The sequence below is a fragment of the Xyrauchen texanus genome, chromosome 13 (assembly GCF_025860055.1).
Source record: "Xyrauchen texanus isolate HMW12.3.18 chromosome 13, RBS_HiC_50CHRs, whole genome shotgun sequence".
NCBI classification, from domain to species: domain Eukaryota; kingdom Metazoa; phylum Chordata; class Actinopteri; order Cypriniformes; family Catostomidae; genus Xyrauchen; species Xyrauchen texanus.
Window position 1 is genome coordinate 36,363,428 of NC_068288.1, and position 15,600 is coordinate 36,379,027.

At 39.4% G+C, this 15,600-nt stretch overlaps 1 protein-coding gene across 3 annotated transcripts in view; it reads right to left on the reverse strand.

Annotated features, from left to right (window-relative positions):
* Nucleotides 1-15,384, reverse strand: part of LOC127653997 (FERM domain-containing protein 4B-like) — a 71,573-nt gene extending 56,189 nt beyond the window's left edge. For all 3 annotated transcript variants that reach the window (XM_052140906.1, XM_052140905.1, XM_052140904.1), the window contains exon 1: nucleotides 15,169-15,384. The gene's annotated coding sequence lies outside the window, so the exon portion shown is untranslated. The remainder of the gene's footprint in view (nucleotides 1-15,168) is intronic.
* Nucleotides 15,385-15,600: the final 216 nt, after the last annotated feature.

Genomic DNA, 15,600 nt, shown 5'->3' on the forward strand with positions numbered 1-15,600 from the left:
AGATATCACAAACAAAAAGTTAACAATATATTTTTATAGAATTTGTTAAACTTTGTTAATGATAGTTAATAAAAATACATGTCTAGATGCCTTTTGTCTTAATTTTAAACAGTATATATATTGTTTAACCATTTTAAACCTAGCAAACTTCTCGTTGTAAAATTATTTGCTAGAAAAGTGTGCTTGTGCTATCTTTCTTTAAAATAAATGCCACTTGGTTTGATATTTTGTTATCTAATGCAATGACATTCATACATTTTTAAGTGTGACGCATGCGTGTAAATAATTTTTGGAGCCAGTGCATCCATTTCCACTTCTGTTTTGCCCATTTAAAAGGGTCATTCCAACTAACTCTGAGGCCTGATTTATATAGTTTTATGCCAGAGTTAATAAAATTCATATTATTGTCAATACAACAGCTCTTGAAAATCAGCCTACTTGAATTTAATGTTTTATATATGAACACTGCACGTATCTATGTCACTCATGAATTTATGATGCCACTATCAATTAAAACTCTTGTAGTCACACATGCATGACTATTTCTATGGACAAAATGGCAATAAGTACAAAAAATAGATGCTGTTGATTAAAAAGGCAGTAGTGAAAAGAGCCTCCAACCATGACTGACAAAGTTGTGACCCGTGCTTTTGGGGTAGAGCAGTCATTGTTGCTAAGCACGGATTGGATGCTGAGAGGCTTAGAGTCTAGGGTTTACTGGGAATTCAGACAGCCTGCAGCATTGGTAAGGGCAGGGGCGAAAATGTTATCAAAATGTTGGGGGGGACAATAAACATAACAATTCTCAAGAGCAATTTTTGAAGGGGACACCAAGGGTTTTTTTGTTGTTGCCCCGTTTGCATTTGTATTATTTTATTTCTTAAATAATTATTTTAAGAATATATCATTATATTATTTACAATACACATATTTTAATGATATTTTAGGGGGGGACAACCCTCAGATAGGGGGGGTCCTGACGCCCCCCCCCGCGATTTCCGCCTATGGGTAAGGGTGAAATTAGGGGTTAGAAACAGGTAACCCTCTGGTCCAACATTGATCTTTAAGACAGAGACTTACCCCACAGCCTAATGTAAAACTGCAACAATATAACAATTCCAATGTTCATTGGAATCATTAAGTTGTGTTTAGTGTTATGTCATTATAATACTGTACTTTCATTAAATGTAGTAGTAATAGCATTGTATTACACAGTATACTTGATTTTCTGTGAATTGTTGCATTTTGCACTCAAATATTTTTGTATGAAGACTGCTAAGGGTATAAGTATATTAACTAGTTACTTCTCACTTAAAAACTAAAACAAAAAATTAATATCCATTTATTTATATATTCGTAGATGTAAAATGAGTGGGATAATATAGTCATTATATCAAAATAAACCCCTTACAAGACCACTCTTCTGCTTTTCTTGTCCAGATTTTTTAATTTTTTTGGTGGACTGTTCAATGTCAATGTGAAAATTGAGGGGGGAAAAACAGCATTCATATTCAATAATGTAGTTAATTTTTTTACGTTTTGCATGATGTGACTGATAACTTTGTTGACGATTAATGAATCCTAGTAGATAAAAAATTCAGGAATAAAAACAAACAGCGTAATACAAAAGGAGAAAGTAATTCCCGATGTAACTTCTTAGATAATTCGCTTGGGGCATCTTAAAAAATATATATCTGATTAAATCTCTTGAGAGAGAGAGAGAGAGAGAGAGAGCAAAACAAACAAAAACCAACAACATAATGCGTATTACAGTCTAGGTTTACTGGGAATTCAGACAGCCTGCAGCATTGTAAGGGTGAAATAAGGGGTTAGAAACAGGGCACCCTCTGGTCCAACATTGATCTTTAAGACAGAAACTTACCCCACAGCCTAGTGTAAAACTGCAACAATATAACAACAATACCAACAATAATACCAACAATATGCGGGCTGTATACATGGAATGCGAAGACACACACACTACAAGATTCATTCTCAAGTGCACTTCTACAAAGGGGAAAATAATTGTCTGCATGCACAAACAAACAGAGCAACAAGGTTCACAGGCTGCCTACACCTTTAAATGTAAACACAGCTGTACCTTTTGAAGCCATGTTTTAGACCGAAACTCACAAGAAAGCATTCAGCGAACATAAAACAAAGACTACCGCCTTTCACAACAATTTGGGAAAAAACATCAAATAGCAAATTGATCATGAGAAAATTATGACAGAAGTTTCATTTTTGGGTAAACTAATGAGTGTTCTGCACCACAACTCCGACATGAGCATGTACCCTTTATTGCTACAGAAACCGATCTGTAAAGGAGATACAATTACATTTTCAGCATGGCACTGAAAGATGACCTCACACACCGTCACTTGTCTTGTGTCATGTGCACAACTGAAGCCTCTCAGTGACATGGGATCCCATTAATTTAAATAGCAATGACTCCTGATGGCACCCTGCTGGCAATTAAATCCCTATTGTATTTCCAACACAAACAGGACAAATTTATGTTGTGTTAAATAACATCAGCAAAGCAGTTCTTCAATTGACTGTGTTTACATAGAATGGGCCAGATCCCAGTAGAATGTAAATACATTATTCAATTCTTAATGAAGTAAAAATTCTCAAATTATCCCATTCGCACTGTATACAAGGGCTTTTACCACAGTCTTGTGTCCACATGAACACACAAACTTTTTACCAAGATTTAAAGCGACAGTAAGTAATTGCATGTTTATGTTATAGCTCTAAGGGGCTGTTTACACAGGACGTGCTCTTGCATTCTAAAACAGCAAGATGTAGCACAGCGAAAGGGAACAGAACGCAGTCTCAAGATGTACTTTTAAACTTGCCGTGGCATCTTAAAAACGTGCCACTCCTGGTACGAGACACTGTAAAAGCAGCAAGATATGTTGCAACAGTCTTAAATCTGTCTAATATATGTTTACATAGAAAAACAAATAAAAAAAACAGCACAGACAGAACACTTACCGTTTGAACAGCCCCTAATTAATCTTCTTAAACATCAACAGAGGCCATTCACAATAAATGTTTGCATCCATGTCAAGTTAAAAGAGCTTAAACTTTTAAAAATGCATCTTGAAACACCTGCGCTACATTCTATTCATTGCACTGCATTTAACTTTTATAGTGCAAAAACATTTATTTAGTTTTTTTAAGGTTAACAATCTTTTGAGTTTTATTTAGGTTTAAATCAACAAAACATAGGTGGCTAACCTTAATCTTAAACCAAACCTATGTCATGAAAAAGCAAATGCGACTAGAAACAAGTATGCCATTTTATGGTGCTTCTATGTCACCTTAGGCTCACATTCTATTAATTATGCTTTTTGAATGACAGGATCACTTGCAAAATGACATCAAAAGCATTTGTGTGCAGCATGAATAAAGCCTTAAAGGCAAAAGAATACTTTGGGTTTGACGCAAACGCATTGTCGAACGCTAGCCTTTCAAAGTATACTTCATAGGACTGTGTGTACAAACACAGGCAGTTGGCACATGCACGCTACGACTACAATAAGATACTGGACTATTTCTCTTCAGGAGTTTAGACCCATAAAGTTGTCTTTATATTCCTTCCAACTCAAGTTATACAAATGAATGTATCTTCTGACCTCCTCACACAAGCGCTCGTGACGTGCACATCCACTGTTGTTGTTTTTACCTTTGTTACCTGTTGCTTAGAGGTGATTACATCTTCTGCTTGTGCTTCTTCGTGGCATCAAAGGCTTAATTGTGAGTGTTGCCACCTTGTGGATCCACTAATTCGTGCAAATAATTCCAGATGCATGTGCATTCTGCGCGTTCAGGGTAGGCCCGGTTAGAAAAATCGCGCCGCACACATTCAGTGCACTCTGCTAATGATGAAATTTGTGTCCCGCGTCTTGTACGCATATAGCTTGCGTACGCATCTGACTGAAATATACTTTGGGCTTGTGGTGATGTGGGTGTGGCTGAGCGACATCTGTGGAGAGTGAGGCCGGAAGAAGAAGGTTAAGGATTGACACCTGTGGGAAGTTATCTCTAACAGCTGTTCTGTGTTACAGTGAAAGCTGGAGAGGGATAAGAGGGCAGTCCAGACCACCAAGAAGAGCACGCGAGAGAGAGAGAGAGAGAGGGAGGGAGAGAGAGACACACAGCAGTGTTAGTGTGTTTTCATGTTGTGATGAAAAGCAAACATTGATGAAAATACTGAAAAGTGTGTTAAAAATAAAGACTCATGTGGATTGTTTATCCGGAAACCGCTTCCTCCTTCATGAGAGAACTAGAGACTTATCACAGAGCTTTAGTGCGCCTTTAAGATTGCCAAAAAAAGGATCACATCCACACACAAACACACCAACTTAAACAATTTTACTGTCTTTCAGTCACTCTTTTTATTTCTTTATCTTCCTCCCCTCTGTCAGTGCAAAGAAAAAATCCCTTGGTTACATTCATCCTCTGATTTGTATCTACAGAACAGAACTGAACAGAACTGCCATCCTCATCATACCGTACTGACCTCCAGCATAGCTATAATGTGACATCAATTACCCAATGCAATATGAACACAACTAATTGCCTGAAACGGGAAGGCATTTTATGCATCCAGAGGTGAACACACTAAGACATTATGGGCATGCAGCTTTTATAAAGTACACACGCACACATCAACAGCTGAGGGCCCCAAAAGTGTGCATGACTGTGCTTTGAGAAGTGCAGTGTCTGCATTACACTTTCATTACTGGGATGCCTACCAATCCATTCAGCTGCTGTACAGTCAGTGCTATGTAGAGCCAAAACCAAATGGATGTTTGAACAGCCCACTGACTGACCATCTCTGTTGGGTTACAGATGGTTTGACAGGTGGATTTTTGGCAGGCAGAGTATTTTTCAATAGTGAATTCTGTGGAATCCAGTGGCCCAAGCTGGAAGTGTTATTGAAATTATATACACGTGTGAGCACCAGCTCCAGAAATGTCATGCAATTCTGCCAAAAGCTGTTGTAAAGCCAGTTTTTAGTTGTAAATCATGTAATACAGTCAACAGGAATGCATATCATTCGTATGCCCAAAACCCAACCCTAAACATAACCATCAGTGGAGTAGAAATGTAATCTTAAAAGAAAAATGCAACCTAATAATCAACATTGATAATGTGAGTATGATTACTTCCTGGTTTTCATGGGACCAGAAGCCATGTCTCTGAGGCACAACACTGCATCAGCAGTGTCACAGGATAAGGTAAACACTAAATACATTTGAATGAATGCAGCAATGTCTGATGGGAGATACTACTTGTCTGTATCTTGGCAGAATGGGGTTCATGTCAGGTTATTGGAACATTCGGTAGCAACATGTCGAGTTCCTATGTGATCATGCTGGAATTCTACTTAAAAGCTACACTATGTAGCTTTTGGCCCTCTAGGGCGTGGCCGGGTTGTGACTATACACACCCAGTCCCTTATCAGGCTAATTAAGCCTCCGAGAGGGATTACACTGGTGCCGAAGCCCGGGAGAGAGGAGGGATGCCCGTCGCGGAGTCCTCGACACTGCCGTCCACCCAGAAACACGGAGGGACCGGAGGGGTCGAAGGAAGACCGCCGTCCGCAATGGAAGGAGGGAAGCTTCTCCCCGACCACCTGGAGCGGTAGGGCCGCTGCCGGGGCAGAGAAGTGTCCCCACGAGTCACCGAGAACGCGGAGGGGGGTTTTGACCGCCGGGGATCGTGTGTCTGACTCCAGTCCACCAGGGGAGAAGCGGCTGTCGTCTGCCTGAGAGGGTGGAGAAGTGATCGAGGACCATGCGAAGGTGTATCTCTCCTCGTTGGCCTTTTCCCTCTCGTTTAAATTTTACAGTGTTTTTTGGGGGGGTACTACACTGTTACAGGAAGTACCCCCCATTTTAATTATTTCTGTTTCACTCCCCTTGTCCCCTCCCTCATCCAGGTAGATGGGGATGACCTGCCGGCAGACCGGCTTAAAGCACGCCCTCCCCCAGGGAAAGAGGGGGGGGATGTACGTCAGGCCGGGGGCTCCCCAGCCTGAGAGAACAAGAGAGGAATGTGGCAGGGCGGAGGGCGGGCCGGGTTGTGATTATACACACCTGGTCCCTTATCAGGCTAATTAAGCCTCCGAGAGGGATAAAGGCCGATGGCAGATGGTGGTGCGATGAGAGAGAGACATGTCCGTCGTGTGTGTTGTTGTCGTCTTTTGTTTAAAAATTTTACTATTATTTATATCGCCAAGCCGGTTCTCGCTTCCTCCTTTCCATAGAACTACGTTACACAGTTGAAGCATAAAACTACAAGTTAATTGCGGAGGAACACTTTACGTCAGTTGTGATTCGGCTCTGCTCTTGTGGCAGATGAATCTCATGGTTTAAGCGAGGACTCTTGAGATTGCCTGCAGATCGAAGTCATGACAAGCTATTTTCATGTTGACATTATGCTAGTCGCTTAAACATTTATATTATATTACTTACTTTGAGGAAGGTAAACAATACTCTTAATTTTATTTTAATATGATTATTAAAGTGTTTTATCTACTAACTACACAATACATATTAATGTTTGTATTGTACTACACATATCAATTTAGGAGGTGAAACTCTTGAAATCTATGAGTTCGATTGAAGACACTATATTTTATATTACAATCTGCAGTCTCAGTGGAGAATGCGAGTGAAATGTAATACCACAATAGTAGGTCTATGCAATGCAAAAATAACACTAATATATAATACATAAAAGTAATATATGAAAATGCAAGACAAGGATTTAATAATGATGAAATACTTTATTGAACAAAAATAATTTGCAGAAATATGCAATATCACAATAAAAAATATGCTTAATAGCTTATTTGGAAATAAAGTTACAACAGAGAGTTACACGCTAAACAAATTAATATACAGTGCATTACTGGACTATGAAATCAGTACATTAAAAACAACTTGAGATGGGGATCTGTTTAAAGGAAAAAGATTTACTGCTCAAAAAATACTTTATTGGCTAACATTTGCTTGCGATGTTTAGACCATTAGGTCTTCATCAGACAAAAATAAATAAAAAATAATAATAATAATCTTTAAACTTGTGCATTTCTCTAACTGAGATATAAAAAAAAAAAAGCCAATACACATACAGTACATAGAGACACTTTGGGAATATCGAAACTGCAGCAATATTATGAAATACTCAGAAGTCATGAATGTCAGTCAACATGTAACATAAACTTCACCAGAAAGAAATGAATAAACACATCGCGATCAGTACACATTTGATTAATTAAAGTTTAACAACCCTACCAGAAAACATACCCATGCATTACAGCAGGTAAACAACTTCACCAAACTGTTAAAAATCCTTGAGGAGAGTGATTTCAGGAGGAGAGTGAAGAGAGTGCACTCACTTCCCGCTTTTCTGACAACCGTGGCAGTCGCACCACAGCAGGACTTTCTTTCTGAGCTTACGGACATGACGTAAACACGCAAGAATGAATGACGTATGCCTGCGATTTCACGCCAAATCCATACCAATAAAAATCTCTTTTGTTTACTTACCTTAGTGAATCGGGGTAAGTCAAAAACTCAGTTTGGAAGACAGTTTGGAAGTTGGTGTACTTGCTCATTAAAGACATTTTATTCATTTCTAACAGAAAACTTACATAGTGTAGTTTTAAATTGTGCAGCTTGTTGAAAACATATGTATTATTTCTTTATTAAGATTTCAGACTTCATTTTTGCCTCCCGGACAGTACAATAGATGACAAAACTACATAGAATTACCTTGAAGTAGGGACAGGAGCTATAGAGATTAGAATATCATATACTGTAGACTTAGGGCTCTTTTCACTTGGGCCAGTAAGCAACCAAACCACTAAGCAACCACTCAAAACACCCTAACAACTGCATAGAAACTCATTGGAAACCACTCAGAACACATTTGCAACTGCAAAGCAATGCCCTGGCAACCACCTACAGCAGACTAGCATTGATGCGGCAAGCTTTGCACAAGCAAGCACCACTCATATTTTCTTCACAAAATATTTAAATATTTTTTTTTTCCCCATTTTTTAAATGCATTTATAAAGATTAAGAAACAGAAGATTATACCTTCATGGATATTTAAAACTAGGCATTTATCTTACAGTAAGCCTTTTCTTTACGTGACCTAGTGGGGTCTTTAGCATCTAGGCCGAGCACATTGAAGTGTTTGTTGGACTTGGATTTGGAGCTGATCTAGGCCATAGGACACGGAGCTATTGAAACATCTGAACCATGACAAAAAAGGATGGGTGTGGGTCTGTGTGCATAGCGCAGATGACACAGAGCAGACGGGGGGAGGTGGTCACTCAATGCTGCTTCAGCCCAGCGGTCTGCGCATACTGTCTGTCTGCCCACTCTAATAAGGTCACAATGGGATTGGAGGGTGCAGGGACTGTGCAGAACGATAGATTGAGAACGTGGGGCCACTGGGTTTAAATATAATTTGCGAGAGATGAAAACCATGAATGGACTCTCTTTGTTTCACTGTAGGGGGCCAGGGGCCACGACAATGGCAGAAAAGAAAATGTAAGTGAGTGAATAAGAAGGATAGAAAAAGTGGGGGCAAAAAAGGACAGAAGGGATGTATACTATAGCTATATTCATATATATTTTTTTAAATATACAAACAAGTAACTTATAAGAGAATATATTTAATTGCTCATTTCATTTCAATATATTTGTCAATTATGCAAAAATTATATATTATCACATATTTTCCTCATCGATGTGCATACCTTCATATCAAGTTATTGGAAAATTATATTCACACAATACCTAGAACTCCATAACTCAATGGACCTTCATCCTGATATATTTATTTATGTGCATTTGTAATCAGTGCTGCTGAGGCAGAAGTTTAGCTTATCTCATCTCTCTTGGCTCTTGTCCCTATTAATATTTAAAGTTCCCTCCCGCTTCACAACAAATCTCCAACTATGCGTTAAGCAAACCACCAGTGTTAACATTTCAAAACATATGTCCCTTGTCATATCCTTCAAATCACTGTGACATTTCACCTTAATTTTAGCCATGGAGGACTGTTGTCCCCTGCCTGTAGGACTAAAAGACAAGGATTAATAATTGTAGCTGCACAAATCTGTGTAAACAGAGATGAGTTATGGCTAACGTTTTTATGACACAACAAACTGGGTTCAGGATAAGGCCAGTGCTGTGAAATGCCACTTAAAAAGTGCACTGTAAAAAAACATCTCATCAGAGAATTTTAAAAATGTCCTTCATGTGGTAACAAATAAATTAACTTGTTTAGAGGGGCCTGGGTATCTCAACGAGTAAAGATGCTGACTACAACCCCTGGAGTCATGAGTTTGAATGCTGAGTGACTCCAGCCAGGGCTCCTCAGCAACCAAATTGTCCCAGTTGCTAGGGAGGGTAGGGTCACATGGGGTAACCTACTCGTGGTAGCTATAATATGGTTCTCCCTCTCGGTGGGGTATGTGGTGAGTTGTGCTTCGGAGAATAGTGTGCCGCGGAGAATAGTGTGAAGCCTCCACACGCGCTGTGTCTCCATGGTAACTTGCTCAACAAGCCATGTGATAAGATGAGCGGATTGACAGTGTCAGACGCGGAGGCAACTGAGATTTGCCCTGTGGATTGAGGCGAGTCGCTACGCCACCACGAGGAATTAGAGTGCATTGGGAATTGGGCATTCCAAATTGGAGAGAAAGATTTTTTTTTTTACTTGTTTAGAAATATGTGGTCAAAAAGATTATTTAGTATCACTGAATCAATTAGGTCACATGTACATTATAAGGGTCAGATGTCTTGCAATGTTGTAATGTAATGCCTTAGTCACCTATTCCTGTAAGGTTTTACCCTACCCTTTAGGCAATAATTAAATCACCTCTTGCAGATCATTCCTTAAATGACAAGGTCATCGCCCCTTGTCAAGACCTTATTAATGCCTATGCCTCACACCGAGGCTAGTCATACTCGACAGTCAGCTTACAGTGACACCTGTGAGCATACTGTTTTTTCTGAAAAAGAAAATTCTGTCATCATTCACTCATCTCAAGTTGTTCCAAACTCATTTGACTTCCTTTCACAAAAGGAGACGTTGGATATTATCCTTTGTCATCAATCACTTTCACGGTATCTTTTTCAAATACAATAAAAGTGAATATGCTATCATTCTGATGAACATCTCCTTTTGTGTTCTACAGAAGAAATAAAGGTCATATAAGCTTGGAACAACATGAACGAGAGTACATGATAAAAGTATTTTTGACAGATTTGTTTAAATCCCTATCCCTGCACAAATAAAACATCTTTTACATAGAGAATCAATGTTTCTTTTGTAGGCTGAATAATAAATAAAGGCAAATGACATGTGGTGTATTTGATTGTCACTCAATCTAATATGAAAAGCAATTCCTCAAACATCTGCTACATGAAAAGGCCGGCTGACCCTGTCCATTTCCTTCCTCCAGTTCATAGTCAATGTGGCCTTAAGGCTGTTTATGTGCTGCTGACATTATTCACCATTTATGAAATAGTGCTCTGATAAAGTTGACCATTTTGCAGGACATATATTGTTTGGGAGGTTGGCATAAAATACTTTTGGAAGGTTGACATGCCCTACGCTTTGATATGTTATACTGCTTCTAAGACTATTTTAAACAACATTTTTATTATTATACATGTAGCTTTTATGACCTCATATTATTTTAGAGTCTACATGTAATATTTGTATTTTATGAAATGTCACAACAGCAGGACCACTAAAAATTAACTACTGAGAGCAAAATTTGCAAAAGGTTTAAATATGTGAGAAAAAAAATGGTGACCAGTTACAAGACCTAAAATTATGCATTATGCATCAACTGCCAATTTACATACTCTACCCATCTACCCCTGAGAAATAGGAATATAGATGAAAGATAGAAACGCTAAAGCTAACACACTCATACCCCTGCAGCGCAAACAATTTATGTGGAGCTGCACCATGCTGCTCTATTGATTTCCACTGTTAACAGACTGTAGGGTATGCTTGTTTCATTTTTTTAGTTTTTTTTGTGAGGATGTTTCCACAGATTCCAAAGTGAGGAAACACACACAATCATTCAACAGGGGTGGGAGACGAGACAGTAGCGGATGGGCCATTATCATCAGGCCTTCCTCTTTGTGTCAAGGTGGAATGATATTAATAGCCGCTCTCATTTAGGCTTTGATGGAAAGTAATTGAACATATAGCTACCAGCGGAAAAGAGAAAATTAGTTCTAAATATGGGAATCATTCACTGGTTTTCCAGGAGAACAATAGCAGAACACCATAGAAGCTAAAGTTCAAATTGGAACAGAACATCAATACATAATAAACATTCTGCTTTGTAACTAATTTTTAAGTTGTTCTAATGTATCATTATAAATTATAACAGAATAAGGTTTAAATTGTGATGGATCAATTGCAAAAAGTAAGACTATACGCAGTTGGTAAATACCCCTTAGGTCTTAATAAAATAGATTGAAAAGGATGGGAATTCATGGACTCCCAACACTACAGTTGTAAGATCCCTTTGTTTCTCAGAATCATCAATAAACCTCGCCTCGGGACAACTTTAATTGACTCCAGTCAAGACGAAACACTGGGACAACCTAAGCAACAGAAAAACATGAAATGCCATTTGAAATTTCTTTGAGGAATAAACGTAGAGGTAGAAATTTTGGGGGGATTCTATCCATCGGGAATTGATTGGATTGTAAAAAGTGGGCGTTCCATATCAGAATGGAGCCAGGTGGTTGGAGGGAAATGGTTTAAAAAATATTTATTCTCATATTCTCCGTGGTACATGGATTTAACCACAGGAGTCATATGGATTAGTTTTATGCTCCCTTTATATGGATTTTGGAGCTTAAAATATTTGGCACCCATTCATTTGCATTTTATGGAACTACAGAACTGAGAAATGAAAAATCTTCATTTGTGTTCTGTAGAAGAAAGAAAAGTCATACACATCTGAGATGCCAGGAGGGTAATCATTACAGAGTAAATCATTAGAGAATTTCTATATTTGGGTGGACTATCCCTTTAAGAAAGAAAATAGGATTTATCTTGATTTCATGTTGACTTTAAAAGAGTATGAAAGTCAATGAGAGCAAATGGTAGGCATTTTCTAAAACAGCCCAGATACAGTATCAGTAATAGCCATTTAACTGGAAACACAATGATCCACTATGTGACGATGTGCAAATATTGGACACGTTTCCGATATTTCCAGTAATTTGTCACAAATATTCTGATTTCCACAGGAAATCTCACAGACGAAACTGGCACAGAGAACTACAAACAACTGCAAATGCACATACACTTGGGAAACCATGTGGTTTTGAGCAATTCAACTAAAAAAACACACATTCACCCACTCGGTGTACATATATAAACCTACAAATGTACTTTAAACATAAATCATCTGACGCTGTTTGCCAGCATGCCTTTCTAAGAACACTGTCAAATTGGACTGACACTGTTGTCCTTAATGCAATGAGGGATCAGTTATCTCACCCTGGGTCACACTTGCTCTGTAACTGAGTTGGTTTAATTGAATTGAATTGAATCCACATTGCCCTCTGAGGCACTGCCAGCATCACTAAATATGAAGGCTTTGAAGTGATTTGTACCTCCAAGCTTAAAGATTACTGCTGACCCATAGAGAGATATTGACAATCAGCACCCTAAATCTTTAGACAACATTAGATCCAGCTATAATCGAGTGTGGAAATAATTCAAAAGCCATAGAACCTACATACTGTAGAACCAAAATGGACTCACTAAAATTTGGGAAAGCTTAAGCTCTCTTCTTTTGTGATGAGCCTTTATTCATTGTGTAACTGTAAGGTGAGCTGGTCGTCAGGTTACACATCATGAACATACTGGATTTACAACTACTGTACATCATGCAACATCGTCCTCTTATGTGTAGTGTTTGAGAAAGGAAAACTGCTGAAATTTGACATCAGCACAAAGATAAAATGCCCCTAACAATCATACAGACAGACACAAATGTGACCTGAAAAGGGGGATGGTGTTCAAAATGGTTTGCTTCAAATAAGCACACACTGATTTGTGTACAGTGAGGTCTAGTCAGAGATAAAAAGCCTTGCTTTAAAGTGGTTGTGATGAGGACGAGGGTGTTGCAGTTCTGAGTTGATTGAAGTCTTGTTAATTGTTAATCCGGATTCCTGATTCCTCCTTTCCGGAACCTTGTTACACTGGTGCCAAAACCTGGGACTGGAGGAAGACACGCCATCAGAGAGGGATGGAGTGATAGAGGATCACAATGCCAAGTAGAGGATTGGTTCAGTGGTACTGGAGCGGTATGCCAGGAGGCAAAGGAGCCCGCTGCCATCCGCCTGGGGACGGAGGAGCCCGTTGCCATATGCCAGGAGGCAGAGGAGCACGCTCTCATCCACAAGGAGACAGAGGAACCCCCTGCCATCCAACAGGAGGTGGAGGAGCCCGCTGCCATCCGCCAGGAGGCGAAATCCAGTGCTATCACCCAGCGTTGTGTAGGATCGCTGGGCAGATGGCTGAGGACTGAATGGCGGCGTGGTTGGGAACCTGAGTTTTTTTCTTTTCTCTCTCTCTCTCTGGCTCTACCGCTATTTTTCTCTCTCCCCTCTCCCTACCCAGGTTCCCAGGAGGCAGGGAAGACCAGCTGGGATGGCCAAAGGGACAACTCCTCTCCTCCAGGAAGGGCGGGGGGAGTATGTCAGACTGGAGGTTTCCCCGACCTGAATCGGTCGGTGGGGGTATGTGACGAGGAGGAGGGCGTGGCCAGGCCGAGAGGATGCACGCCCGGGGCTGAGTTGCCCAATCAGCGAGAGAGAGATAAAGGAGGAGCCAGGGATGCCAGAGAGAGAGAGAGAGACTCACGCAGCGCGCTGTGTGTATCAATCTGTTGTTATGTTTTTAGTTCAGCATTTGTGTAAATAAAAGTCTTGTTGTTTGTTACTTGGTTCCTGTATCCTCCTTTCCCGAACCTTGTTACAGTGGTGTTCACTCATTAAAAGCCCAGTTTCTTTAGGCAAACCAATTAATGCACACTGATTAGCAAATGACTGAGTACCCTGAGTACCACCCATGGAATTTTCTATATCAGTTAATAGCTTTATTGAATTGGAACATCTGACCCCATTTAATGCATGCAACTGAACATGCTGGAGTTTAATCAACACGATGTCTGAACAATTTATATTATGTATGTGTGTGTCCATCTACTGTATTACAGAGTCCCATTTCAATGTTGTCCTTATTTCAAAACAAGCTAAAATTTACTTTACTGCCATAAATCAATTGAACCACATGCATGCTCATAATAACAATCGTATCTGTTAAAACATGTCCCACAAATAAAGAGGGTATTCAAAATGTCCCTTAAATTGGACTGGTGTGCGTAACCCTCTCACAGTATCAGGATGTCACATGCTTCTGTCTCCTATTGTTTGTCTTTCTCAGGAAGCAAGAAGTTCAGAATCAGCGTCTGCAGGAATAGTGGGAAAATTGACTTTTTGGATAGAGTTTTGTCTTCCTTATTCCTTTAAAATCAGCTTGGAGAATCAGCCTGTGTCTCTAATCAACAGCTCTAACATGTGTTAACAGGAAACAAGCACACACACATCCTCAATACTACAGGTAATCTCTAGATGAAGTGTACGATTTTTTTGTAAGTCTTTACAATGCTCAGTATCAGTGTGAATGAAATAACAGTAGTATAAAGTAATATAAGGTTTCACTTTGCAAATGAAAGAGCATATTAGAGTCAGGTGCTCCTGGCAAAATTACACCATGATTTTACCACCAAAACCACTTTCCACAAAGTTTGAATCAGAGCTGTTAGTCCAGAGAAAGAATAATAAGCTGTTTGTGAAGTATACACAAGTGACCATCGTACAAAAGGTGAAGTTCCTTACATCAGCTTTAAGCATTGGTGCGGCTGTCACATATGAAACATAATATATCCTATATCAAAGAGCGCACCTCTGAACACCTTATCCTCAAGATATCTTAAGACTATATTTTCTTTCTAAATCGCAAAAGATAGAGAGAGAGAAAAAAACACAATATGCAGCGTTTTAAAACGAAAACGAAACTCACCTCTCTTTATGTCGGTATTGTTGTGTTCAAGCCCCAGGTTTGCGAAAATCTATTGTATCTTTTTGTTGTTGTTGTCTGAGGCTAAAATACCTCTGTTGTCTTCGTGATCTCGCGTCCAAATTCATGAGCACAAAAGCAAAACATATGCGCCAAACTGAAGTAGCCAGTGATACAGTTCATGTAAGCTTTGTGAGGACACAGGCACTGTCGGTAGAGTCCCGTCCATTCACTCACATTCTCCCTCTCCGCCCCTATCTGTTCCCTCCTGCCAGTCAAGCCGGAGCAGACGAATTTTCCTCTGGCGTTACCAAGGAGATACGAACGCCACTGACGCATGTGGACAAAGAAAGTACAAAGCGTGCGTATCATAAAATATAATAATAGTGATATTAACAAAATAAACGAACGAACAAACAAGATGAATAGATACAT